General features: G+C 47.6%; 1 protein-coding gene and 1 long non-coding RNA gene across 5 annotated transcripts in view; both read right to left on the bottom strand.

Moving 5' to 3' along the window:
* The window catches only part of FAM167A (family with sequence similarity 167 member A), a 37,605-nt gene extending 29,473 nt beyond the window's left edge, over nucleotides 1-8,132 (bottom strand). Inside the window, exons 1-2 of one of the 2 annotated variants that reach the window (XM_039876073.1) lie at nucleotides 7,988-8,132; nucleotides 1,496-1,595 (exon numbers count right to left, since the gene is read on the bottom strand). The gene's annotated coding sequence lies outside the window, so the exon portion shown is untranslated. Of the gene's footprint in view, nucleotides 1-1,495; nucleotides 1,596-7,304; nucleotides 7,649-7,987 lie in introns of those variants that run through there. The other variant, XM_039876072.1, reaches the window with a different exon arrangement.
* Nucleotides 8,133-15,255: 7,123 nt separating this feature from the next.
* On the bottom strand, nucleotides 15,256-26,036 carry LOC120613351 (uncharacterized). 3 transcript variants are annotated; one of them, XR_005655677.1, is made up of 4 exons: nucleotides 25,578-26,036; nucleotides 21,472-21,561; nucleotides 16,398-16,445; nucleotides 15,256-15,429 (listed from the first exon to the last, which is right to left on the bottom strand). It is a non-coding gene; the product is annotated as an uncharacterized LOC120613351 (long non-coding RNA). The 3 variants fall into 3 exon arrangements; XR_005655675.1 differs by having other exon boundaries at nucleotides 21,468-21,561; XR_005655676.1 differs by lacking the exons at nucleotides 21,472-21,561; nucleotides 25,578-26,036 and adding an exon at nucleotides 18,395-18,964.
* Between the last annotated feature and the right edge of the window lie 220 nt (nucleotides 26,037-26,256).

The following is a 26,256-nucleotide window of genomic DNA, read 5'->3' on the forward strand; positions in this document are numbered from 1 at the left end:
ATTTCACTCACCCACTTCACTCACATCTGCTCAGACATCACCTTCACACAGAAGTCAGATCTGACCATCCTATCGTGGTGTTCCTTGTTCATTTTTCTTCATAGCTCTTATCACTCATTTGACTATGATATCATATATTGACTCATTTACTTGATTATCGTGTCTCACCCACCAGAATATAAGCTCCATGAAGGCAATGACTTTCTCTTGTTCACTATTGTGATCCTAGTACTCAGAATAGTGCCTGGCATACAGTAGGTGCTCAATAAACCTGTTGATGGAATGAATGAGGGATTGAATAGATGAATGAATGAAGGACGACTTTCTGGGCAGCTAGCTGACTTGATCCCTTCATTTATCATTGGCTCATGTGCGAACTCCCTGCCCCCACCGAGTTGGAAGCTCTGCTTTAGGGCTCAGCTGTGGGCTTACCACCTCTCCTAAGCCCTTGAGGACCCCCACCGCCCAGGCTATTCTTTGTCTAAATTTTCCTGGCATTGGCTTCTGTCACGCTCACTGCACACTGGCCTGTATAACCTTGAACCATGCAAGCAGCCTGTCTCCCTGACCAGATGTCTAGTTCCTCAATGGGAAGGATATTTCTTTCTCTTCTGTGTCCTGAGCATGGGATTCTGCAAACAGCAGATATTCAATAAATGCTGAGGGCAGCGATGCTGTGAATCACTGAACACATTCTAATTGGAGTGGTTCACACCTCCAGGTGGTTTCCTACCCATAGAAGACTTCCTGCAGCTTCTAGTGAGTCCGAATTGGGAGCTGGGTGGTTTGGGAGGCTGGTCTCACGTCTGTTTTATCCTTTCCCTGGAACTTCATGTTTGAATTTGACTAAGTCTTCGAGCTTAGTTCACCACCTCATCCTACAGTCTTTACCCTTTCTGAATGGAACTGATCACCTCCCCCCTGACCCGTAACAAATTTTTTGAGCACTCTTCTGCCCCAGTCTTAGGTACTGACCATTCGTCTTCTTGGATCATATTACTTAGTTGCATTTGTGATGTACCTGTTAAGTGGACGAATACATCTTTGTTCAGCATCCCTTCTGTAGGGCCCACCCCTGTATCATTCCAGGTGGTTTGAAGGAACTGTGAGTCACGGCTCCCTGCTCATCGCCCCTACCCCCGGGAATGCTCATGTGACCCAGACTTAGACATTCATTTTAGCCCTTACCCTAGCAGGAGTGACTGGTCCAGTGGGTGTGCACATGACCAAGCAGAGTGGTTGACATGGAACAGAACTCATTTCATTTGTTCACAGTGTTTCTGTTGAGGGAGGGGGCATGGTGGTTGCTGGGCCAATCCCAGGGGCAGCTCGATGCCTCGGCCTGACATTGCCAGTGTGAAAGGATGGGCAGATGGGTGTGAGGCCCATTCCGGGACCCAGAAGGAGGCAGAAAGCTTCCTTCCACCTCAATACACACAGTCTAGACCACAGCAGCAAGTTCTCACCGTGTCAAGGGGCAGAGGAATCCACTTACCCGTGTCCTCCCAGGTATGTCTCCCAGTGCAACTCAGTTCGCGACGTCCTGTGCTAATGGTTGCACCTTGGCATCTCATTCGAAGCATCTATTTTTGCACCTGCAATGATAAGGGCAATCACAAACATTTTGAAATCACACTGCAGGTTACAAATTTTTTCCCGTTCACTATGGCCTGGGCTGGAGAGGCCTTCCCAAGAACACCTGCAAACCAGAGAAGTCTCCAGACTTGCCTGGGTCACACAGCACTATTAGTGGGGCTGGCTGGGCTTAGATTGGCCTTGATTCCACATTGAGCTTCTGTTGTCTAGAACACGGGGAAATCTTGTTTTGTTTCGCTGGGATATCGTGAGGCAAGAATCTATAAAAATACTTATTAAGACCTTTGCACATTCAGAGTGTTCAGTCCGTGCTGAATAATTGATGGGCTCTGCTCCTGGCTGCTTAGAGCAGACACACAGGCTGGGAATGTGGAGACCTTTTCTATCATTTTGCCCAGTGAAAGAAGTTGCTGAGAAAATCACCAAGAAAGAGTTGTGCTTCCCTGTTGGTGGGGGGAGGCCCTGGCTCCTGGGAGCCATAGATTTAATTTATTGCCTCGCTGAAAGGAGAAAGTGCGGGGCCGCTTTAGGGAGGGAGCTGTTGGGCCACCCCAGTGTCCCTTCCAAGGCTTCCAGGCCCTGGGAAAGGGCCACTCTGCCCTGACAGGCAGGGAGAAACGTGCCTGGGAATCCGAGAGTCTGGTGGGGAATTAGCCATGGGAAAGGCAGAGTCTAAAGCAGAGGTTTTCATCCGTGAACACGTCTGACAAGGCAGTGATGCCCAGGAGGGGCTAAGGCAGCCTGTGGCCACTCCAGCCCATGTGACCCCAGCTGCATGTGACCACAAGAGTTTTCTGGCCAAAGGCCATGGCAGCAGAGATCAGGGGGCAGAAAGTAGACACAAAGTGGCCTTTAAAGCAATTTGCAGAGATCAAAGTAGAATGCAGTTGGAGCGGGTATTTTGGCTATAAGAACAGGGAACGAACGTGTCACTGAAACTCAGGGTACCATTTCATAGTTAAGGACACTGGGGGTGTACATCCTCTCCGATGGGGTGTGGCCCATCTAAGTGCTGCCTAACTGGCATTTGTCTCGATTCCAAAAAAGACAGATTTGGTACTATCCAAAGCCATAGGATAATTGGCTCCAACATCAAATGAGCAGAATCAACAAACTCCAGATCAAGTGGGATTTGTTCTGGCGACTGGCTTTCTATTTTACTCTGCATTGCAAGTTCTAAAACCTAATGGTCTTGCAAGGACTTCCTAAGAAGTTTCACAGTGTGCTCCATGATTATGCAAGTCACTTCACTTTAATACTCTGTCTAGGTGTGCTGACCTCTCAGGGGGCTGAAGGAGCCCTTAGAGTTTCCCTATGTGGACGTGGGCAGAGCCTCTCCTAAGGACAGTGGTGGTGGGGGAAGACAGTTTCAGTGAGGCCTCAGCCTGGCTGGTAATGTTCACCGCTGCCTGCAGTACTGCCCCCCCCCACACACACACACCCTGGGGCTGGGAAGGGACATTAGGCTCAGGCGGAACAGAAAAGGGGACGGTGTGGTGTGATCTCGTTCCACCCTTGTGTCAGTTTGAGCTGAGCTTAACTGGGCTTCTGAGCTACCTGAATTCACACCTCATAAAGAGAAGGAATCCGGAGCAGGAGAGAGAGATGGGGCGGGTTAGAGCTGAGGCAGGGCTGGGTGTTGGAGGATGAGGGCCTCAGTTTCCTTATCTATAAAATGGCGATCATGATGTACCAACTGCAAAGCCTCGGAAGGATCCAGTGAGGTACAGTATGCAAATTCTTCATTCTGCCTTTGATAAAACGGTCACATCTAGCTCATGACAGTGCTTGGCTGGACCTTTCCTGGGACTAGCAAAAGAGGGAATGGCTGCTGATCCATGAAAGTTAGTTCGAACATATCTGTATGCTCCAGAATGTGCAAATCATCACTTTAGTGTCACCCCTCTACTCTGGGCTGCACAAATTGTCTTTTCTTGTCCACAACCCTGACTAGACTCCACACGCCTTGAGGGTGGGGCCATTGTCTTACGCTTCCATGTCTGCTATAGATCTTGAAATTCTTCATAGACATGGTAAGATGTCCTATGTGATATCATGCGGCTAGTTGCAACCAGCTGCATTCAGGAAGGATGCGTTCAAATCAGGACTCCCCAAACCTTGCTGCAGTCTTATGCAGAGTCCCCACTCCAGAGGGGCCTACGGTAAGCACTTTGGCTGTCTTTCTGTCTGCTCAACACCGGTATTTGATAATTAGCAGAGTAAATGTTAGAAATGCGTTCTCCTTGGTGAAAGAAGAGGTATTCAAGATATGAGGGTTGGCCAAACAAATTTTGAGGCACTCTTGACTCTTGTAAGAGTAGCTGAAAGAATGCAGTGAGACCTCTGGGGAGGTGCGGTCAGGGCACCTAGATACGCAGGTGACATTGACTTGCCCAAAGAACAGGCTGTGTGAACTCTGCTGGACCTGTTTGTGATAGTTCCTCAAAAAATATCTACATATGCAGCAGAATTTGGTCTGAGGCTTAAGTTTGATACTGAGGTTTGCCTTCACTTCCTCAAAGTTCTCAGTGGCTGCTGGCAAACAAACCAGACACCAATACAGCAAAACCTGAGAGTTACAACCAAATGGACTTAGGTCGGTTCACAGTATCGTGGTATCTCCAGAGCCTAGCACGTGTAAATGCTCACAGAAGAGGGAGGTAGTGTCACTTTGAACTCGATGGTGGATAAGTCCACAAGTCTCGACACAAAACCTTCTTAGGTACTCATCCCCCTGAGAGTTCCCCAACTGAGTTCCCCAGCTGGCCTTCCGGGACTGAACTGCCCGGGTCACATTCATAGGCTCTGCTGGTTTTCTGGAATGAGGAAACGTGGCTCAGCCTTCAGTGAGCCCTGAACCTGGCTACGGCGGAAGTCACAGTGTGGGTCTATTACGTACCTGGAAAACCAGCTCTAAGCTGGGCTTGCCCTTCCAGGTCCCACGGGACAAGCCCCACGAGGAAGTCTTTGGGGACCCATTATCAGCTCCCACATTTGGATCAGGATACCAGAAGAGAATTTCTGGCCATACTGAGGAAATTGCGTTGGAGAAATGAGTACTGGGTTTGTACCCTGGAAGAAGCTGAGCCTTCGCCCCTTCCTGGGGCTATTGGGCAGGGAACCTGATGTAAAGAGGCCCCTGACACTGGAGAGCTTACCACCCTTCCGCCTCTAGAGATGAGAGAGCCCTTCCTTGATGGACATCGCCCACAGGGAGATGGGCTGCTGCTCGCTGCACTCCCTTCTCTAAGCAGTTTTTCGGGGGTGAACATTGTTGCCGGGTAGGGGTGGGGTCAGGTAGCATTCAGGAGGAAAGAAGATGAGCATGGCTCAGCACAAGCCTCTAACTTTTCCTCTCGTCCACCTTCTTTCTCCTTTTTCTCCCCCTCCCTTTTCCACACCTCTGCAGAGAGAAGGAGGGCGGTGGTCGGAGAAGGGGCAAGCACTGGGCTTTCACACACCAGGGCGGCTGTCCTGATCATGGAAAAACTGATATTTGCAGCCTTCCAAACTCATGTTGGCAACTTGACGCTCTGCGGCAGCTCAAACGGCAGGCTGACTAAGAAGCTGGCCAGGTCTACCTGTCACCCTCCTTCTAAACCCCTTTCCCACCACAGTCTGATCTTTCCTGCTCCCGTGTGCCCACGGCCCTCATTTAGCCCATCCTCACCCTTTCAAGGTCTGCTTTAGAATTTACTTTCCTTCCTTTCTCCTCTTCCCAATTCAAATCCCAGGGAACATTTGCATAGTAAGAGCCATCCCGGTTAATCCCAAAGGATTTCCAATTCTCGAGTGAGAACTGCCTCACCTCTGAGTCTGTGAACCAGGGAGAAAACTGCACAGATTATCATTCATCTTCTGCCTCTGCAAGTGGCTCAACATCCCAATCAAGCAAAGAGCCATTGCAAGAAGAGCACAGCCCCAGAGGGTTCTGGGAATTCCACAGGCTCTTGTAGGCTAAGGGAGTGTTTCTCTAACAAAATTTACCTAGAGAAAACTGCCCCAGTGTGTGAGTAGCGTAACAAGCAGTTTCTTCCTCACCGGCCTGGGGCTCTGTGGCTCTCTCAGCAAATACTTAGGCACTGTCTTAATTTACTTCCCAGCCAAAGTCCCTCTTGGAGGGAGGCCAAGCTGGTGCATATGGAAGCTGGACTGATAATTTAGTGAAAATTCATGCATGTAATTGGGAGGACAAGACAAGATGAGACAAGTTCATGGGAAATTGGGAGTCTTTAGGTGAGCAAGGAGGAAAAGGGGGTTTGAGGGAAGACCCTTCTCTCCACTTCAGGCCAATGGAGTTGTAGCGATCCAGGCCTGATCACAGAGCCTTTCAGGCTCCCGATATAATAAACAACTTTCCTGGCTCCACGGGGTCCCAGGTCCCAGGTCACACGACAAGCCATATCACACAGCTCTCATTTCGTCTAGGTAAGACTGGTTTCTTCCCCTTCTGGGCCTCTCTCCTCAGACCTTCTAAAGTAGCCTTTCTTTGAGAGCACTGTTTTAGGGGTCAGGCACCTGGGCTGAATCTCTCTGCTCTTTCACCAACCACGTGAGCTGTACCAAGTTTCTAAATCTCTCGGAGCCCTGTTGACAAAATGAGGACATAAAGTTCCTTCGAAGGGCAATTGTGAGGATAAAGTAACCAATGAAGGCTTCTCAAGCACTGTCTGATCAGTAAACACACTCAAGAAAGAAGTGCTGTCATCTTTATCTGCTCTAAGTACAGCTCGCATAGCTGCTTTGCCAAGCCCCTTAAAAACATGCTGGCAGCAGCTCTCATCCTGTGGACAGTCAGGCTAGAGGTGCCATGGCCACCTCTGCTCTGCCAGGATTCTGCCCAGCACTCTCTAGTCTTGATCCGTGCCTGGTGGGTGGCAGGGCTGTCTGTATCCGAGGGGAAGCTGCTTTAGAGCCTGCCGATGGGAACCTGAGCTCATCCCACCTAGGACTCACCAGGAACGGCTGGGAGTTGGCGGCAACCAATCTTCCTTCTAAGATCTTCTCAGGAAGAACCACACACTAAGGGGAATGGAAACCAGATACAGGCAATCGTTTTTATTTTTAAGCAGCCTGACTCGGTGGAAGGAGACACTTGGTGACACCTGCCCTCTTGCAGGGCACCACAGACCTTCCTGCCTTCTCCTAGCAACCTGGGGTGCCCAGCCTCACGGCTGACTGCTCACCCCTGAGAGTCCTTTGGGCTGTGCAGCCTCCCCTGATCACAGTGGCCTCAGCGTTTGGGAGCACTCTTGGGCCCAAGCACCCTTGGTCACTTCTCCTGAGTTAGAAATGGCATTTTGGGCGCAGGAACTTAATGTCACTGCGTGTGAAGTACACAGAGGAGACAGGGGGGGCTTGGAGATGACCAGCGGTCTGGGAGTAGATCTGGAGAGACTGACTGGGGCTCCTCCCTCTCAGACCTGATACTCTAAATCTGCACCCAGAAGAGGCCAGCAGGGAGATGGGAGATGGAGTCCAGCCATGCTGTCCTATTCCCCAAGAGCAGATGAGGTGGGGTGTCCCCTCCAGAGCTCGGGGATGGATGCTCCTTCAGACCTACCTGGGCAGGTTGCTCCCCGCCACTGCCTGCCCTGGGTACCTGCGGCTCGCCGAGCCTCCTCCCCTGCCAGCTCCGCCACCACAGCCACATCACTCTGGCCAGACCCTCAGCCCTGGGAACGTCCCCGCCCCTGCCGCGAACCCACCTTCCGGGGCGCTTGGAAGCCCCTTCCAGGGGTGTCACCAAGGTCCCCGCCTCCTCCTCCCGACGCGAGCTCTCCGCTCCGCAGCCTCTGGCCCCGGCCTCAGGGACTGAGCGGGCTCTTGACTCCCTTTCTCCCGTGCTCCTGTGAATTCTCAGCACTATTCTTTTTTTAAGGGACTTTTTTTTTTTTTTTTTTTTTTTTTTGCGTTGCGTCAGGACCGTTGCCTGGCGACGGCCGAGCTATTCCGCCACAAGCCCTTTCAGCAGCGATCCCCTCCAGCCTCTCATTCATGCCTCTCCGCCTGAGGCTCCGGGACCGGGACGCGCTGGGTCCCAGAGTCGCACACTGGGTCCTAACGCCCTGCTAGTTGTACGTCCCCTGCCCAGACCTGGACCAGAGCGGCTGCCCCGCCACAAGGAGGAGGAAACCACACGTGTTTGCCAAATCCCAGACGAAACCAAACCCAAATATCCATTTTTAAAAATTAAACCCGAAACCAAAGCAGTCTTCCCATAAGCACGGCGACGTGGCTTTGCCACTGTCAGCAGTTTGCCTGCGTGGAGGAGGCAGGAGAAGCCCCTGCCGGCGTCGCCAAGCCCAGAGCCCACACTCCACCCACGAGCGGCTTGAGTTCAAACTACCAGTAGCAACTCCCATTACCGAGTGCCTAACATGTGCCATACCGTGAACGCCACTTGGCGAGCAGACGTCGGCATCTCCAGCTTACAGATGAGGAAACTGGGGCTCAGAGACGCTAAGGAGAAACATTCTTCCAGGTCTGTCTCCCAGACCATCTGGGAGTAGTCCACAGGACCTGCCCCAAAGCATGTGTTTCCCCCACTGACCACAGGGTGCCTCGTGGCCATAATACTATGTATGCGCCGTGTCAACCACTGGCGGGATATATTCTAAATCTAGTTGCTGCTCCAGGCACTGAAGACACATACAGGCAACAGCCAGGGCTGCCCCATCCTGGCCTTTGGGATCAATGCTGACTGCAAACAGGGCCCTCAGTCCTCCTGGGACCCAGGCTGATTACTGGAAGTTGGCCACATTCTCTGGGCAGCCTGAAACAGGGCAAGTTCCTCTCCTAGCTACTTGAGGTTGGCAGGTCCTTCGGTTATCTAACTGCCATCCTCACAGTAGCACTGGGGGTACAGGACCGAGGCATGGGGCTGCAAAGTGACTTGCCCCAGGTTCCATGAGGAAGTTGTTGGCCTTGTTTTCTGTAGGGAGTCAGCCCTCCAGATGCCCGAGACCCTAGCACAGCCCCCCGGTGCCCATGCCCTTCACTGGGTCTCCCCACTGGAGCCCTGTCCCACTTCCTGCCTTTCCCCATTTATCAGCACCCTCGCGAAGGGTCTTTGTCTAAGGAGATATTCTGCTGACAGGTCACTGCTTCTGAACTGGCAAGTGTACTTGAACAGGGGTCTTTTGGAGAATCTTGGCCTCGACACAATCTCTTGAGTCCAACTCTTAAATACTGATCCGATCCTTCCACTTCTTCCATTCCCCTCTGCCTCTGCCCTGGCCCATGTCACCATGAGCTCGCCCCACCTCCAGCCACAGCCTATTACTGACTCTTGGCCCCTCACCTCTCTCCTCCTGAGCCAGTTATTCCTCCACGGCCAGAGCAAACTCTTCAAGATGGAAATCCGGCCCCGGCTTCTCCCTGCCCAAAGCCCTTCAGCAACTCCCATTCCTCCCAGGACTAAAACCCGGCATGGCTGACTGGGCCTGTGTGGTCTGGCTCTGCCTATCTCTTGGGCCTCACCTTGTACTGATGCTCTGCTCTCCAGACAGATGCTTTTCCAGATCCTTCTACATACCTGACCCTCTCACATGGGGCCGGCCATACTTCTGCTTTCTGAGGGAACCCTAGGTTACATGTCCTTACAGCCCCAGTAACCGCCCCTTCGTGGACCAGCTATAATTTTATCTTTATTTGTGAGGTTATTTGATTAGTATCTGTCTCTCTACTCGGCTACAGGCTTCATGTTTGCAGGAACCAAGAGAAAGTTAGGTCTGGAATTGGGGACTCGGCATCCTCCTGTGCTGGCTGTTCCTGGCCACACATTCCTGTACTGACCCCTAAGTGCTTGCCTTACTGTTCCCCTGTGTGTTCTGGGCCCAGCGTGTGGTAAGTGCTCCAGTGCTTCTTGGTAGAGCTGTCCCATCCGCTCTGGAAATGCTTTCTCCCACCTTCAGCCTCTTAGTCCCTCATGTGGCATAAGGGTTCCGTTCTGCTTTCTCATGGGGGCATTGTCTTCATTTTTTATATAGACAGGCAGCCTGTCCAGGGCAGGGGCGGGTCTTACCATGGTGCCTCCCATTGTGATTGGCATATGCTTGGGCAGGAGCGGGGTCAGCGATGAGGACCAGGAGAGTCGACGAAGGAGGGAAGAGGAGAAGAGCCAGGTCTCCCTTGGAACAGTCTCAGTTCTAATGCCTAATCACATGCAGTGGTTGAATGAGTTCTAGGCAGAGCTCTAGCATAGGCTAGTATGTGGCCACACGAATAATATTTTCAAAAAATATTTGATGACATAGGATAATGTTAATGATTTCATGCTAAGTAAATAAGACTGGAACACCAAATGTCTAAGTAAGTAAGACATTATGAAAACTTTAATTCTGACATTTAATTCTTTAATATGTCTAGAGAAAAAGGTTGGAAAGATATATGTAAATATTAGATGTGGCTATCTCTGGGTAGCAAGATAACAGAGGATTTTAAATTTCTTCTATAGACTTGCATTGATTTTCCATGTTTTCTACAATGAACAGTTTTTGTAATTAGCAACCTCAAGAAACACTACTTCAAAGAAAAGATGGCCTTGTGTTTGGAGTACCTGAAGCCTCTTAGTTTGTATGGAGCTGCCTTTATATGAAGCACTGTGAGGCTGGGCAGCAGCCCAGTGATGGGTGGGGGAACCTCGTGGCCTGGAGTAGCAGACCACCTGAGGATGCTTCCCCTCCAGTTGGCCCGTAGACCACTGAACATTGGGCTGAACCTGCAAGAATGAGTCTGAACTTGGCAATGGCACACTGATTCTAGAGGTCCCCTTTGGATCAGTACGATCAATCTAATTTGACATTCAGGAGGCGAGATGTGATGATGTGCGAGATGGCCGGTCCAGGTGTGTGGGCCACCTTGATGAGTGCTGGTTACCCAACAGCACTCTTGTTGACATTAGCGCAGCACTTTATAGGTTACAGGGCATTTTCCTTTCTCAGCAGTCCCAAGATGAATGAGACATTGTCTCTTTTGATCCTGCAGAAATCCTAGGGGAGTTAAGAAATATTTTCCTTATCTTACCTATGAGGACACCAAGCTTGGAGAGCTTCGAGGGCTTACTCAAAGTCACACAGCTGGTAATGACAGGGCTCCCAAGACTGTATGACTCTTATCTAGGTCATTTTATAGTGTACTTCACTGACGCTGCAGTCCCTCCAAGCAACGGGCAGAGGCAGTCTCAGTGACCACAATGTGCTTGAACCATGCACGGGTGGGCAGGGATGACCTGATTAATAAGGTGACTTTTGAACAACAGTTCGAAGGAGATGAAGGAGTTGATCCAGACAGGGAAGAACCAGTGCAAAGCATGCCTGGTGCAACCAAGGGAGAATAAGGGGGCCTCACTCTGGAGTACCATGAGCAGGGGTGCTGATGATAGCTGTGGGAGATGATGCCAGGCAAGTGACAGGACAGGGCTGCTGGGCCAGATCCTTTGGGCCTAGCAGACCATTGTAAGGACTCATCTTTCTCCCAAGGGAACACAGAGAATACGCAGCTGGATTGGGTCTCTGCCTTCTTGGCACTCCCATGGCAAAATGCATTCTATGTTAGTCTTACCTGTTCCCGCCGGAGTTTTTAAGCCACTCAAGGGCAAACTCCATTGTCTAAGGCTCCTGTGTATTCTTCACGGTGATTAAAATTTGTTCTCTATTCGTTGAATGAGAGAAAGAAGGAAGGAAAGAAATTTCTCTTCGACTCTTGTACGAAAGACATTGAGGGTGGTGACACTTCCCCTGCTCCAGGGAGCAATTAGAACTCACAGTCCTGGGCCAGAGTCCACTAACTTCTACCATCTGCCTTTGAAAGGGACTTTTCCATCCAGAGGCCTAGAATTTTGAGAGGATCCAGAGAGTGTTTGTTATTTAGTGTTGATGCTGGCAACAGAAGTGGCTCTTCCCTGCCCTTGTCTCTCGGGAGGGGTTGATTTAGGCTGAAGCACAGAAGGGAGATGGGGGCCAGCTTCACATCCTGTAGGAACCCCATTAATTCAAGGAGTAGTTATGGGCAGCTGGCTCTGTGCCACCCAGTGCTAGGCATGGGGATATGATGCAGTTTAATTGTATAGAAGATAATTAACAGTGCTTCCACCTTAGAACTGGAGTCGGGGAGGTGACAGATGCCAGCTGAGCCCAGATGAGGACGATGAATGGGAGTGGGCTAGGAGAGGTGGTGGGGAGGCCTGAGCTAGAGTGTGGCAGAGGAGTAAATAACATTTTCAAGAGCTTGTGCGGGTCACAGAGGAATTCAGCATGGCTGAGAAGAGGGTGTGATGAGCCAAGGTAACATCTGAGGACATGACCCTGAAGATGAGCGGTTAATAAAGGAACATGTCATGGCTTTTGTATCTCAGAGAAGCTGGATGAATAAGGGGCCGACAGGGGGCAAGGAGACCAATAAAGAACATGTTTCCATTTTACCAGCAGTGAGAGGCGATGGATCGATGGATGTCCAGACCCATGACAAGGAGTGGCTCACTGCATTTCCCAGGTGATGGTGCACAATGGGAAAAGAGCATGAGGAAGGGGAACGGCAGGGGATCTGGAGGCAGACAGACCAGGTTCGAGTCCTGGCTCTTACGGTTACTGGTGTGTGCCTATACGAAATCACTCAAGTTTTCTGCAGCTACTTCTTCTATAAAATGGAAATAGTTTGAATAATGCTGTCTTTATACATGGGCAAGGGAGCCTGCCTTGGACCATGCTTTAGAGAGCCTACTCTGGGCTTTCTTAAGCGAGGTAGCCATGGAGCCAGGGACTTGCCCACTCGAAGTTCACTTCTTCCCTTCTACTCCATACTCTAAGTATCAAGACTCAGGAATTTTCTGCCCCAAAATATGCAACTCCCTAACTGGGGACAGAATATCCCTTATACTTAACTGCTCTCCTGAAATCATCTTAAACTGACTTGCCTCATAGGTGTTAAAGCAAATGGGATACACACTTTTTCTCCCATTTGCCACATTCGGGCCTATGTAAGCCTCTTTCCTGGTCTGCGGAGTATGGGTGAAGATTGGACTTTCAGGCGTGGGTGTCTCCTGCCTAAGCACGAGGGCCCCCGAGTGGGAAAAGAAAGAGGGAGGGCCGTGGGTGGCTGAGGCCTCACTCCCTTGCCCTTCGGCATTTCAGTGTCCAGGGATGCAGAATTGGAACTTGCCTTCGAGGCTGTTATAAAGGTATATTTGTCAAGGCAAGAGGAAAGAACAAACATTGCCTAACAGTTTGTTAGCTTGGTTTATAACTCTCAAATATTTAGACACACGGCATGTGGGCCTCCATTTATGTGTTTGCTTTGGACCTCTCAAATGTTAGGGGTGGGGGCCTGATTACAGGCCCGGCTTGCTGGTTTGTTTAAGAAGGAAAGAACACTGCACGCTGCACATACATACGAGCCATTGCTATTTAAACCACTCTCCTCTCCACCGTGGCATCTTGCCGTCTCTTGCAGAGTTTGCCCTTTATCTTGTGGACACTTGTAGGAATTGCTGTCTAGAAGGCACTGCAGAAAGTATTTCCAGGCCCAGGCCCAGGACATCCTGGCGACAACTGGAAAGAGGCCTCCCAGGGCATGCGCAGCGTTCGAAGGAAACTAGAAGTGATGCAACTAACGACTGCAGTGAAGGGAGAGCTTTCTAGATTCTTCTAAGCGTCATCTCACCCAAGAAGCGGGCTCGTTTGAACCATGAAAAGAGCCTGGATAGGAACCGGGAGATCCAGGTTCCAGTCTGGGCTCTGCTGCTAATTTGAACTTTGTGAAATCATTTTCCCCATTGGATACTTTCGTCACCACTGGCACAAGGGGGTCAAGCGCTCGCATCTGACCCACGATTCTGTGATACTCTCCACCCAGTAAATAGAATCTATTATGCTGCGTGGTGGCAGGAGGCAGGACCAGAAACTGAAAAGTGGGAGGGTCTGGCAGATACTGCAAATCTGGACTAAAAAAAGGTCAAACCAAATGGACAGAGAGAAAGAGTCTGTTGGGCCCGCCCTGAGGCTGGGGTGAGAGCTAGCAGGTGAGTCACTCATGAACAGGGCCACACCACAGTGTCCCAGGGGAGAGCCTGCTTGTTCTCTGCCCGGCTTTAAATTTGTGTGTGGTGGTGGTGGTGGGGGCAAGGGGTGGCAGTGAGGTGGTCCCAGATTCACAGGCCGCATGAGGACATCTGGTGGACACAGAGATGCCCAGTTGCTTCACGAATGCAACAGCACTTCTAGTGGCCGAGCCAATAGCTGCTGCAATGAGTTTATTCTTTTCATTTCTACCAGCCAGTCTCTGACCATTCCTTAGACTAGGGATGGTTGTCAGGAGGAGAAATTGTCACAAACAAGAATGAAGTCAAACTTAATCATTCTATCACTAACGAAACCTAGGCCATAATCATGAGCTTTAGAGGCAGGATCAAGACCAGGTCACAGAAGATAACAAGGTGCTTGTCGTCTATCACACAGAGCACAGGGAGGCATTCTAAGAGAAGCTGGTCTGCAGATTTCACATTCAGACCCTTTTCAGGAATTCTACTCCACATACGCAACTCCCTAACTGAGGGCAGAATATCCTTTACACTTAACTGCTCTCCTAAAATCAACTCAAACTGACTCGTCTCATATTGTTAAAGCAAATGGGATACATACTTTTTCTCCCGTTTGCCCCATCCTGACCAGTGGGAGAGGCAGGGAGAAGTACAGTTGACTTGCACAGATGCCAGCCCTCTACGTAGTTGAAAATCCGAGTATAACTTTTGATCCCCCCAAAGCTTAACTACTTCTGTGTTGTTGACTGGAAACCTCACCAATAATAAACAAGCGATTAACACATATTTTGTATGTCATTTGTATTATGTACCGTATTCTTACAATAAAGTTAATTAGAGAAAAGAAAATAATATTAAGAAAATCATAAAGAAGAGAAAATACATTTATAGTACATATTTTTAAAATTCCACATGTAAGTGGACCTGTGTAGTTCAAACCCATGTTGTTCAAGGGTCAGCTGCATATTATAGTACACAGTTCAGGCTTCAGGGACCTTGGATCTGGTCTTGACTTTGTCATTTGTTATCGGTCTGCTGTGGGCAAATATCTAACCCTTTTGAGTCTCAGTTTCCTTATCCACTCACTGGGGATAACAATTCCTACCACTATGTGTTGTTGTGAGAATTAAAATGAATGCCTATAAAATGCCTGATATAACGTTTGGCACAGAATAGATACCCAATAGGCAATGTTTCTTATCATGTCTTATGAGCCTACTGCTTCTTCGACTGTGCACGTGAAATGGAGTGTGCCTGTGGCTCATTCTAGTCTAGTGCACGGCATGAGCAAATATTAAAGAATCGAGCTGGCAGGGTTCCCACGTGCCTTAGCTGCCTTATTTGTCTTCTCTGAACACGAGGAATTCTGTTTGGAATCTGACACCAGGAAAACAGGACGGAGCACAGAGCAGACAAACGTGGCCCCGCGGTTCAGCCACAGTTTTCAGGCACAGCATCAGAGCACTTCCCGCCAGGGTGCAGCCGGCCACTCCAGCATGGGCAGCTGCCATTCTACTGACTGACATCTTATAACTATGACTGTTTCTGGTTCACAGAGAGAACTGGCAGCCGGGAGAGACAAGTAGATGCGGGCACACAGAGATGGGCTTATTTAACGCACTCTGGGATGAGAGAAACCGAGGTACAGATGACAGACTGATGAACACACAGAGAAATCATGTCTGTAGGACTCCTCGATGGATCGCTTTCAGCTTAATGTTTCATGATCGTATCAAGATGTTCAGCAAGCAGAATCAGCCCTCATTGCAAATGGTTGTTGAGGATGATGCCATAGGCTTAAGAGAAGGAAATAGAGAGCACGAGGGAGACAGTGAGGTGGGGAAGGAGAAAGCGGGGAGAGGAAGAAGAAGGAGGAGGAAAATAGGAAGAGGAGGGGGAGGAGGAAAGGAAGAAACAAAAAGGGAAGAGAAATGTTCAGAACCAATTCTAATGTTTAAATGTGCCCCCCCCCCAATTCATATGTCAAAATCCTAACCACCAAAGAAGATGCTCTTAGGAAGTGGGTTTGGGGGAGGTAATTAAGTCTTGAGGGTAGAGATCTCATGAATGGGATCAGCGCCCTTATAAAGAGACCCCAGAGAGCTCCCTCCTCTCTCCCGCCATGCGAGGGACACAGGGAAAAGGTGCCAACTGTGAAAGAGGAAGTGGGCTCTAACCAGACACCAAATCTGCTGGTGCTCTGATCTTGGACTTCCAGCCTCCAGGACTGTGAGAAATAAGTTTCTGTTGTTTATAAGCCACTCAATCTGTGGATTTTGTTAGAGTAACCCCAATGGACTAAGGCAGTGAGATACATTCTTTCCAGAGTCCTGGAGTCTGGAGCCTGTGTAAGTGAACAGGACAGTGCCAAGATGATCTAATAGGACTCTTCTCCCTGCCCCTCATGAAGGCCTTGGGTTGTCTAGCTGTCGCAGGAAGGGCCAGGCCAGCTGAGGCCAAGAGTTCTGCAACTGAACCCCACCTGTGGCACACCCCCACCTTAGGACAACCTCATCACACTTTCTCTGTGTAGGACCCACTCGTTTCTCCTTGGGCCCGACCTCAGCTTTCTGAGCCAGTTTAACCCTGTAGGAATTTCTGCATCCTTGCGAGTCAGGGCTCAGGGGGCCGAAGGAGTTGGATTATTTTTGCAATTGTCCAAGAGAGAAAAACGAACTGTTGGCAGTTAGGAGGGAACAGCACCTCAGAGTGGCTGTATAAAATCCTCTCAACCTCCACCCCACCCCCAATCGACCCTTCTTACCCTGAAATCTAGCCACGCAAACAACTCAGACCTCTGGGACTTCAGAGTCTAAAAGAAATCAGGCAGAGAGGCTAAGTTTAAAATACAGTTTAGACCCAAACTTTTGAACATCAAAGTCCTTCTAAACTATGTCTTTACAAAAGGCTTCTCGCTATCAAAAGAACCATTAGATTTTTAAAACGCATCGACATACAAACATGCCCACACAAATACATCCAGTACTTGCAAAATACTAGGTTCTGAGCTAGATAATTGTTCTTGTGTGATCTAACTCAAATGTTAGAAGGGAGTAGAGAAATGTTTAATAAATCCGGTCAGGTGTACCTATTTGCAGGCCCTAGAATACATAGATTCTTTAATCTTTCCCTAAATGTAGTGATTCTATCCCTCAGTATCCATTCCTCTAACTAGAATTGGTGTCCCTCATTCCTCATGCAAACCGCCACTCTGACACTTAACCCGAAGGGCAAGTTCTCTCCTACTAGAGTCCAAGCCCCGCGAGGTGAGGGATGGTGTCCATTCCCGGAAATGTTCCCAGTGCCCCAACCAGGGCTGGAACCCAGTGGGTACCCACTGATGCATGAGTCAGTGAGCACATGAATGAATGAATGAGCACACGTTTTTATAAACCCTGTGCTTCGTTTCTTCTGTTAAAGAAGAAACAGGAGGAAAACAAGCTAAGTCAGGAATGTCAGGAATGCCCTGGATGGATGGCTGGTAATGGGGTGGGTGGTTTGAGAGCTGGGCCATTGCCCTCTCCCATCCTTGGAAGGAGCTTGATGGGGCTCTCTCCCCATTATTAACGGGCCTGGGTGATGACCACTCATCTTTTCTAAGGAGCTAAAACAGGGTAGTAAATTACTCCATCTTTATTTTCAGCAAGGGGCAAATTTTGTGATGTCCTTTCTGCAGATGGAGAGGCGGAGGCGACTGAGAGGTCACTTCCCCAGGTGTATCGGCAACTCGGCAGCTCGCACGGAAACCCGGCTGCCAGTCTGGAACTTGTCATTCCCTTCCAGGCCTGAGCTTGGCAGCAAGATGCATAAGAATGTTTTCCATTCATTACTGTCACTTGGGGAAATTCCGCCACTTGCCCCACCTTGCCCCAAGGCAGCTGGGGTGTTTGCACCTGGGTGTCTGGAATGTGTGTGCATCAAGAGAGGGCAGAGCAAGAAAAGGATCTCAGCGCATTTCTGGGCCTCGAATTCCTATCGTGGCACAATGGTCCCTCCTGATGGCTTGAGCAAGGCAGTGAGAATTTAGGCCCCCTCTGGCCTGAGGCCCGGTATAGGCCGGAAACTCTCCTGTGTGTCCCGTCTGGAAGGCCATTTGGGCTGCAGTGTAGGGGCCAGGGCTGAGGCAAGGCCAGAGTCTGTGGGGAAGAAATGGGCTAAGGGGGAGGGCCTGCCAGACCCCGGCCTGTTTGCTCAGCACAGAGCCCCATTCCAGGGCTAGTCCAGGGCCAAAATTTTCAGAGCCTTTAGTTTTAATTTTTTGAAATTAAAAAACAGGAAAATTTGAAAAACGCAAAAAAATCAAAAAGTTCAAAAAGAACAATCATTTATATTCCCACCACCTATAATTAATTATTATTGTATTTCAGCTTATTGCTTCTCGGTTTTTCCATACTGTGTATTGTCTTAAGAAGTATATTAATTGTTAGTAAATTGATTCTTTTGTTAAAAAGATTAGAATATTATAGGTAAGGCTAAGTCTCTTTTGACCAGCCCCTGCAACTCCCCTCCTCCCCAGAAACAGTCACTGCTATGAGTTTGGGGTGTATGTTCTTTATTCATTTATTTTATGCACATGAATACAGAAAACACACACAGAGTTTCGTTTTGTATTTATTCCTAATGGTATAATCCTGTATGTATTGCTCTACCATTTGCCTTTTTCCTCCCCAGCAGGTGCTTGATGTTGATACACGCGGCTCTGAGCCACGTCAGTGACCCGCCCCCTTCCAGTCACAGTGGCACAGCGTTAACCTCGCTTACCTGGGCTTCTCCATCGTAGGTTCTTAGAGGCGACACTGCGGGTGACTGGGCCTTTTCCTTTTTGCTAGATACTGACAGATTTCTCTCCCTTTAATAATGTCGCTATTTATATCCCAACCAGTAGGACCCGGTTACCCATTAACCAAGACAGCTCCTGGTATGCTGACTTTTTGTGTATCATGGGGGAGAACAGTACCTCACTGTGGCTTTTCATTTCTCTGGTTACCAAGGAGGTTAAACATATAATTTTTTTTTTTCTATATGGATGCTCAAGTGCGCCAACATCATTTATTGAATTATTTATTCTTTCTCCCCTGGGTAAAAATGCCCGCATTTTAATATAGTTGATTTCCATGTGTGTACCGATCATTCCATTCAATTATACTAATCTAGTTGTCTACCGCTGAATCCAGTCAATACTATACCGTTTTAATTACTATAGCTTAAAATATATTGGTGCCTGTCATAGTTGTTTAGAGCTGCTATAACCATTGACTGGACAGCTTAAACAACAAACACTTATTTCTCACAGTTCTAGAGGCTGGAAGCCCAAGATTAAGGTGCTGCAGATCCAGCGTCTGGTGAGAGCTTACTTCTCGGTTTGCAGACAACCGCCTTCTTGGGTCCTCACATGGCAAAAAGAGAATAATTTCTCTTGCCTTGCTTATCAGAAGGGCGCTAATGACACCCCGAAGGCTCCACCCTCATGACTGTAGTCACCTCCCAAAGGCCCTATCTCCTCATACCATCACATTTCAACATATGAATTTGGGGGCAGACACAAACATTCAGCCCATAACAGTGACAATATAGTTTTGCTAATTAATCCTTAATAGGAATTCTGTGAGAGTACGCATTATTCTTTTCATAGATGAGGAAATTGAAGCCCAGATTGCTAAAATGATTTGTCCATGGCCTATCTCACCCAGTACCCAAGGCTGAAAGGAGTTTCAAACGTGGCCCTGTTGATTCCTCCGTCTGCTCTGTCTTCCCTGGGTCCTGCCACCTTTTGGTGTGACCTGAACTGACCATGGTACACCACAGAAAATAACCAATAAGCCTGTCCCTGAGCCTTCGTGAGGAGGTTGTGTTCTACATTACGCAGTGTCCCCCCAGTAAAGACCCACCAGACAGCCCTGGAGCACTGGATGGACTTTTCTGTGACCTCAGCCTCAGGAGAACTAGGCTTCTTTGAGCAGCTGGTTTTTCTCTTTTGGACACTGTGATTCTTGAGCCGTGGTGCTGTGCTCTTCACTCCAGGTTCTGGAAAACTCAGAGCCAAGCGTGTGGCCCTCCTTAGCGAGTGGGGAAGACTTCATGGCAGATTTGGGATCTACCTACCTCATTCTTGGCCCCATCTTACTTTTCTACTCTTATTCACCCCTTTGACTCATTTTCCTCATCTATTTAAAAATGTTTTATTTTTGTATATTGTCAGATGTGAATCTTTTTAGACTGCAGTCCTTTTTGGAACAAGGTAACAAGGTGATTTGTAAAGGAAGTTAAAGTGGAGTATTTCAGGTAGTGGTGGGAGCAATTTGGGGCCTGAACCAGGTGAGTTAGGAGGTTTCAAGGTCTCCTCTTCCTCACTGGGGAGAATTCTCCAGACCCCAGCCCTTGCGGCCACCAAGCTTCCCCAGCCTCAGCCCCAGCCCTGGCCTGTTTCTTCCTGCTCCTGGGGCTCAGTCTGTGTTCCATTGAGTGACTGGCTCAGTCTCAGATTCTGCTACTGCCCTGAGTGAGCCCCTCCTGGGCACTGACTCAGCAGTGGTGGGCCCCAGCAGGCCAGGGTGGCCCCTCGGGGGGTCTGGGAGGGCCTCGAGTTGCCAAGCTGCAGACATTGCTGACGTCGCTTTAAATGACTGAGAAAGTTTGATTTGTGGCAGCTCGACCTTCCGGGTTTGAAGCTCCCAGAACATCTGCTCTCAACTCAACCCAATCATTAGTGGGATTGTGGAATGGAAGTAAGGGACGAGTTTTCTAAGAGGCCGAGTGTTGGAGAGCAAAGAGGACTGGACTGTGGGTCAGGAGACTTGGCATCCAGTCCTGATGGTGTTGCTCACCAGCTTGTAGCCTTGAGCAGATCTCTTTGCTTCTTTCTCCTAACCCTATAAAATGGGGATGACATCACCCAGAAGAAACTTTCCCCAGTCACTCAGTAATGACGACCAAGTACCTTGGATGTGCTAAGAACTGTTCAAGAGGTGGGGGACGGAGTGACCAACAAAAACTACACGGCCAAGTTTTGTGGGACCTGCCTGCATTCTAGTGAGCAAAGACAGGCACTAACAATCAAATAAACTAACGGACAAGGTGACTGTAGCTACTGATAAGTAACAGAGAGAAAATCAAATAGAGGGACCCACGGGGAGTCCTGGGGAGAGGCAGCTCTGTCAGCTGGGGTCAGCATCAGCAAACACCGTGAGAGTCTTCAGTGTGTCTACAGCAGAGGGGAGGGCTGCTGGGGTCCTCCCCATCTCCTTTTCCCCATGGGAGGGTCATGCTGAGGGGTCCCTCTTGGCACAAAGCTGTGCAGGACTAGGGGATGGGGCGATCCAGGTAAGATAGTTCCTATGCTCTCTTCTCTGCAGCCATCCTTGGTTTCTGCTGTAAGTTCTTCATTGCATTCCAGAGCTCTCCCAGCGCTGTTTTTATCTGTAGTTCTTTATTTGTTACCGTGTGTGTGTGTGTGTGTGTGTGTGTGTGTGTATGGGGGAACAAGCATTGGGACCTTCTACTGTGCTAACTTGCTGAGACCACTCCTCCTCTTTACATCTTAGCTATGTGTCTTTGAAATTTTTTTTCCTTAGTGGCTCCTCTAGAGATTATAATATGCATCTCCAATTTATCCCAATCTACTTTAAATTAATAATGACTTTTTGGTGAGAAAAAGAAACTAGTATTGCTCTATTTCTCATGCCGCCTCCTCTGTGCTACTATTGTCAAATGTATTGATATGTGTAATAACCCCACAATATGATGTTAGAATTTCTGCTTTGAGCACTCATATGCGTTTTTAAAAGGTTAAGAGAAGAAAATATATATTTATATTGTTAAATATAGTTTTATTTACCTACATGCTTGCCCCTTCCAGTGCTTTCGTTCCTTTCCGTGAACTGGTTACCATCTGGTATTTTCTTCCAGCCAGAAGGACTTTATAGTTTTTCCTGTAGTGTAAGTCACATAGAAACAAATTCTATTTAGTTTTGTTTGTTTGGGAAAATATTTATATTAGCTCCATTTCTGAAGGATAGTTTTATTGAATAGTGAATTCTTTAGGTGATAGTTTTTTATTTCATTTTGCACTTTAAATATATCATTCCACTGCCTTCCAGCCACCATTGTTTCCTATGAGACATCAGCCATTAATTGTATTGTTGCCATAAATATGATGCATCATTTTTTCTCTTGCTGCTTGCAAGATTACTTCTTTTCTTTGATTTTCAGTATTTAGAGCATGATGTCGAGGCGCAGTTCTCTTTGCGCTTATGTTATGTTGGGTTCATTTAGTTTCTTAACTGTCCTAGTCTGTTTGGGCTGTTAAAACAAAATAACATAAACTGGCTGGCTTATAAACAACAGAAATTTATTTCCCACTGTTATGGAGACTGGGAAGTCCAAGATCGAGGAACCAGCAGATTTGGTGTCTGGTTAGGATCTGCTTCATAGATGGCTAACTTTTTCCTATAACTTCACATGGTGTAAGGGAGGAAGAGTTCTCTTGGGCCTGTTTTATAAGGATACTAATTCTAATTCTTTTCCAGATAAATAAAACTGAGAGATTTTATTTCTATAAGGCTCCACTCTCATGACCTACTCACCTCCCAAAGGCTCCACCCTCTGACACCGTCACATTAGGCATCAAGCTTCAACATGTGAATCTGGGGAGGACACGAACATTCAGACCATCGCACTGACTCTTTAAGTCAATGTTACTCACTAACACTGACTTTTCTCAACTGCTTGATTCTTCAAATAATTTTTCTGTGCCTTTTTCTCTTTTTCATCCCTTGGGACTCCTATTACATTTATATGAACACTTTCCATTGTCTGGCAGGTCTCTAAGGCTCTGTTCATTTTTCTTAACTCTTTTTGTTCTCATTCTTTAGACTGGATAACTTTTATTGCTGTACCTTCAAATTTTTTCTTCTGCATCTCAGATCTGCTGTTGAACACTATTTAGTGAATTTTTAATGTTAGATTTTTTAGTTTTTAGCTCTAGAAATTTCATCTGACTCTTTAAAAAATAATTTCCATTTCTCAGTTGAGATTCCCTTTCTGTTGACTCATTGTTAACATAAATTCTTTTAATTCTTTGAGCACATTTTCCTTTAATCCCTTGAAAATAACCATAATAGCTTAGAGTCAGTATTGACTTTTTCTGGCCATGGTTTCCTGTTTCTTTGCATGTCTAGTAATTTCTAGTTGAAAATTGGACATTGCAGTAATTCTGAATTCTGTTTCATTTTCCGAAAAGCTGTTGGGTGTTTTACTAACTTACCTGCACTTTAATGTCCGAGTTGGTCTCCTCGATGGTGTGTAGCCACTGATATCACTGTGAGGTTTTTATTTTTAGTATTTTATTTATTATTATTGTTATTTTAGTCTGGTTTTCTAACAGAAAATTTCTGTTTCTGCAGTATTTAATGGTCGGGCTATTATTTGGACAGAGATTATGCTCAGACACCTTGAATATATAAACCTTGCACCTGCTGCTGCCCAAGCTGTGTGTGGTTGGAGTAATAAATTTAAATCTACAGTAAGTCCTTAGGTTTCCCTTGGCTCCCACTTTTCACTGCATTCTCAGGTCTCCCTGACTCATGCATATTTTAGAAGCCTGAGGGGCCCTTTCACGGTTCTCTAACTTCCAGGATTTCCCCCTTTACATTTCTGGGTGATCATCTACTCACTCTGAAAAGAGGTTATAACCATTACGAGGCTAAGCTGGCAAAGCTGCAGCATTTCACTTCTTGTCTAGAACGAATTACATGACCTCTAACTCATAAACCTGCAGTTTTCATCTTTCCATCCCAGACCAAATCTGTCACTTGATAACGTTGCTGACTTTTTTCTAACAACCCTCGAAACAAGCTCACCATTCCCACTGGTAAAGCTGTGGTCCTCGGAACCCAAGCTAAGTCATGGGGGAGGGTAGAACCCCTAAGCAAGAAGACCACGGATTCATGGTCTTTTATATGCAATAGCAGTTTTTCAAGATAAAGCACTTCTCAATTTGTTGTCTGCCTTTGGTCATTTTCTGGGGCCCTAAAATGATTGGTTTTGACAACTTTGTCTAGTTTTACACTTGCTTTCTTCAGAGAGAAATGGCCCAACTTCTCATATCACCATTCCTGAAGTGAATCTTGGCCTGGGTTATTTTAATGTTTCTTCCACTCGAATATTCTATTGCCCACAGCTTTCGATTTAGATCAGAAATGTACTGGTGTCAAGAGACTTGTGAAGAGGCATGACAGGAGAGCTCCAAATTTTGCATAAGTCACTCCAAATGTGCAAAAATAAATGAGGGAGCCAGTGAGGCTGAACACTGAACTGGGGGGTTTCGGAGCCGGGTTCTAGACTCATGCAGCACTGAGCATTTTCTCCGAGGTTCTCTAACAACATGTCTAAAAAAGACACCCCTACCCTCACCTGACCCGCCTCAGTACTTCCCAGCGTCGCCCCTGGGTCTTTCCCCCACCTCCCCTCTGCCTTTTTCATGGATTCTACGACTCTGTGAGGGTGAACATGGCTGAAATTAACTTTCACTTCTGCTCAGACATCTGAAACCTAAAAGCAAGGTCATTTCCTTGTTCTTTTCTGAGTAGCTGCTGGAATCCGTTTTTGTTTTGTGTTTTTTCCGACCCCTGTCTGTTGGAGGTGGACAAAAAGATGAAGTTTTTTTTTTTTTCCAGACCACACAAAGGCCAGTTTGCCCTGAACTTTCCCTCCCTACAAACTGTCATAACCCAGCTCATTACAACCTTAAAGCAATGAGCCAGTCTGAGGGAAATAGATTTTCTCCTTCAGAAGGTAGATTTCCTGCCCCCTCCCCTCTCCACACTATATTCTCTGTATTCTCAGGTCTAAGTATGTAAAAGTTGTCCAAAGATCACTTATTTAGTTTCCACTGATGAAAACATTAGACATAATTAGACAGCATTACTGATCCTCGTTCAGTAAAAGGTTTGACTCAGGTACCTGCCTCTAAGAGTTTAGAAGATACTTAGTCACAAATCATATTCAAAGCCATCTCTTTGGTGACTTTCCCCAGTAATCTCTGATGGAGTTATTGCCCCCACCTCTGTTCTAATACTTTGCTTTGCGGAGTCTTCCATATAATGGGGAATGGTATTTATCATACCCCATTACAATTGTCTACTGGACCCCTTTCCAGGCTCCTTAGGCTGTGTCCCTTGGTAGAAGGTCATGCCTGTTTATATCTCTACCTCCAGATCTAATGTACTAATGTGCGCTTACCACAGAGCAGACATTCACAAAAGTTTGTTGTATTGATTAAATTGAAATAATAAGACTAAACAATCTCATCTCAAATTAGTAACTCGTTAAATTATAAGTTTAAGGAGTTCAGGATTCTTTCAACTTGTGTTTAACATGTAGGTCCAACTCTTGGGTGTCCGGCGATATAACAATAAATTAATAATAGCTACAATTCAACGAGTACAACTGATTCTGGACACTGTTCTGGGCCCTTTGTTACCAAGGATAGTAAAAGACAAAGCAGTTTTACAGATCAGATTTGAGACTTAGACTAGGCATGTTTACATCAGCTACCAATTATTTGGAGTTTACTAAATTCTAGATAGTATAGTAGATACTTTTTGTGCATTAATCCATTTATTTTTACAAAAACCTTTTGGAGGAAATGAAGCAGAATGTTTCCAAGGAGACTTAGGACCCAAGAACTCTATGTTGCTATGAACATCTGTCAAAAAGCTCTTTCCTACCAGGCACTCACAGCAAAGCATTGTCTTAGTCCTAAAATCCAAAGAAAGAAACTCCATGAGGAACCTGAGATTGTGGACTGTAGTTCTAGGCCAGGGGGAGAAGCAGATCTGTCCGAATTCTGTCCCCCACGAGGTTCCCAGACATAAAGGCAGGAGAGGAGCCCACCCAGTGGCTCCCTTTGGTGCACGGATCAGAAAGTGTGTGACCAGTGGCTCACCTGTCTGGTTGGGCCAGCAAGCCCCCTGAGGTCATCTCAGCAATCTTCTTGGTCCTGTTGGTCCCTTGGCTGGTGGAGTCCAGGACAGCACCTCACCACTCTAGAGGTCAGTGTCCATTCCCCATTGCCTCCATTACTCTCTGCTCCTCTGAGATGCAGTGCCAGGTGAAGTAGCACATTGAAGAGGCTCTGAGAGTGAAATCAGCTAGAGTGCTATAACAAACAAACAAAAAATGGGGAAGTGACGTGCATTAAGAGCCAATTTTGTGCCCATCTCTCACGCTCATTCTATCATTTGTGCTCATAGCATCTCATGGGCCAGGCTGAGCGAATGGTGGCCCTGGTCATGCAGATGGCACCAGGCAGCAGAGCCCCAGCATTTTCTTGTCTTGCAGACAAACGCTGCGAGGCAGAGCGAAGTCCCTGATAGAGTTAGCCTGAAAGTTTACTAACTCTGCCACGTTTGAGTAGGAAAAACACCCTCCCCCCTCCGCCCCCATGTTGGTAAACTCAAACCCCGCGAAAAAACTTTCAAGTAGTACAGGGGCACTGTGACCAATGTGGCCCAGGGCCAGAGAAAGACCAGCCACTCGTGGTCCTTCCTCACTGGCTGTTCTGGGGCAGTGGCATCCTCTGGGCCCAATAAGCCTGTGGAAGCTTTCAAAATGCTCGGGAGGGG

The sequence above is a fragment of the Pteropus medius genome, unplaced genomic scaffold (genome assembly GCF_902729225.1).
Source record: "Pteropus medius unplaced genomic scaffold, Ma_sr-lr_union100, whole genome shotgun sequence".
In the NCBI taxonomy this organism is placed as follows: Eukaryota; Metazoa; Chordata; class Mammalia; order Chiroptera; family Pteropodidae; genus Pteropus; species Pteropus medius.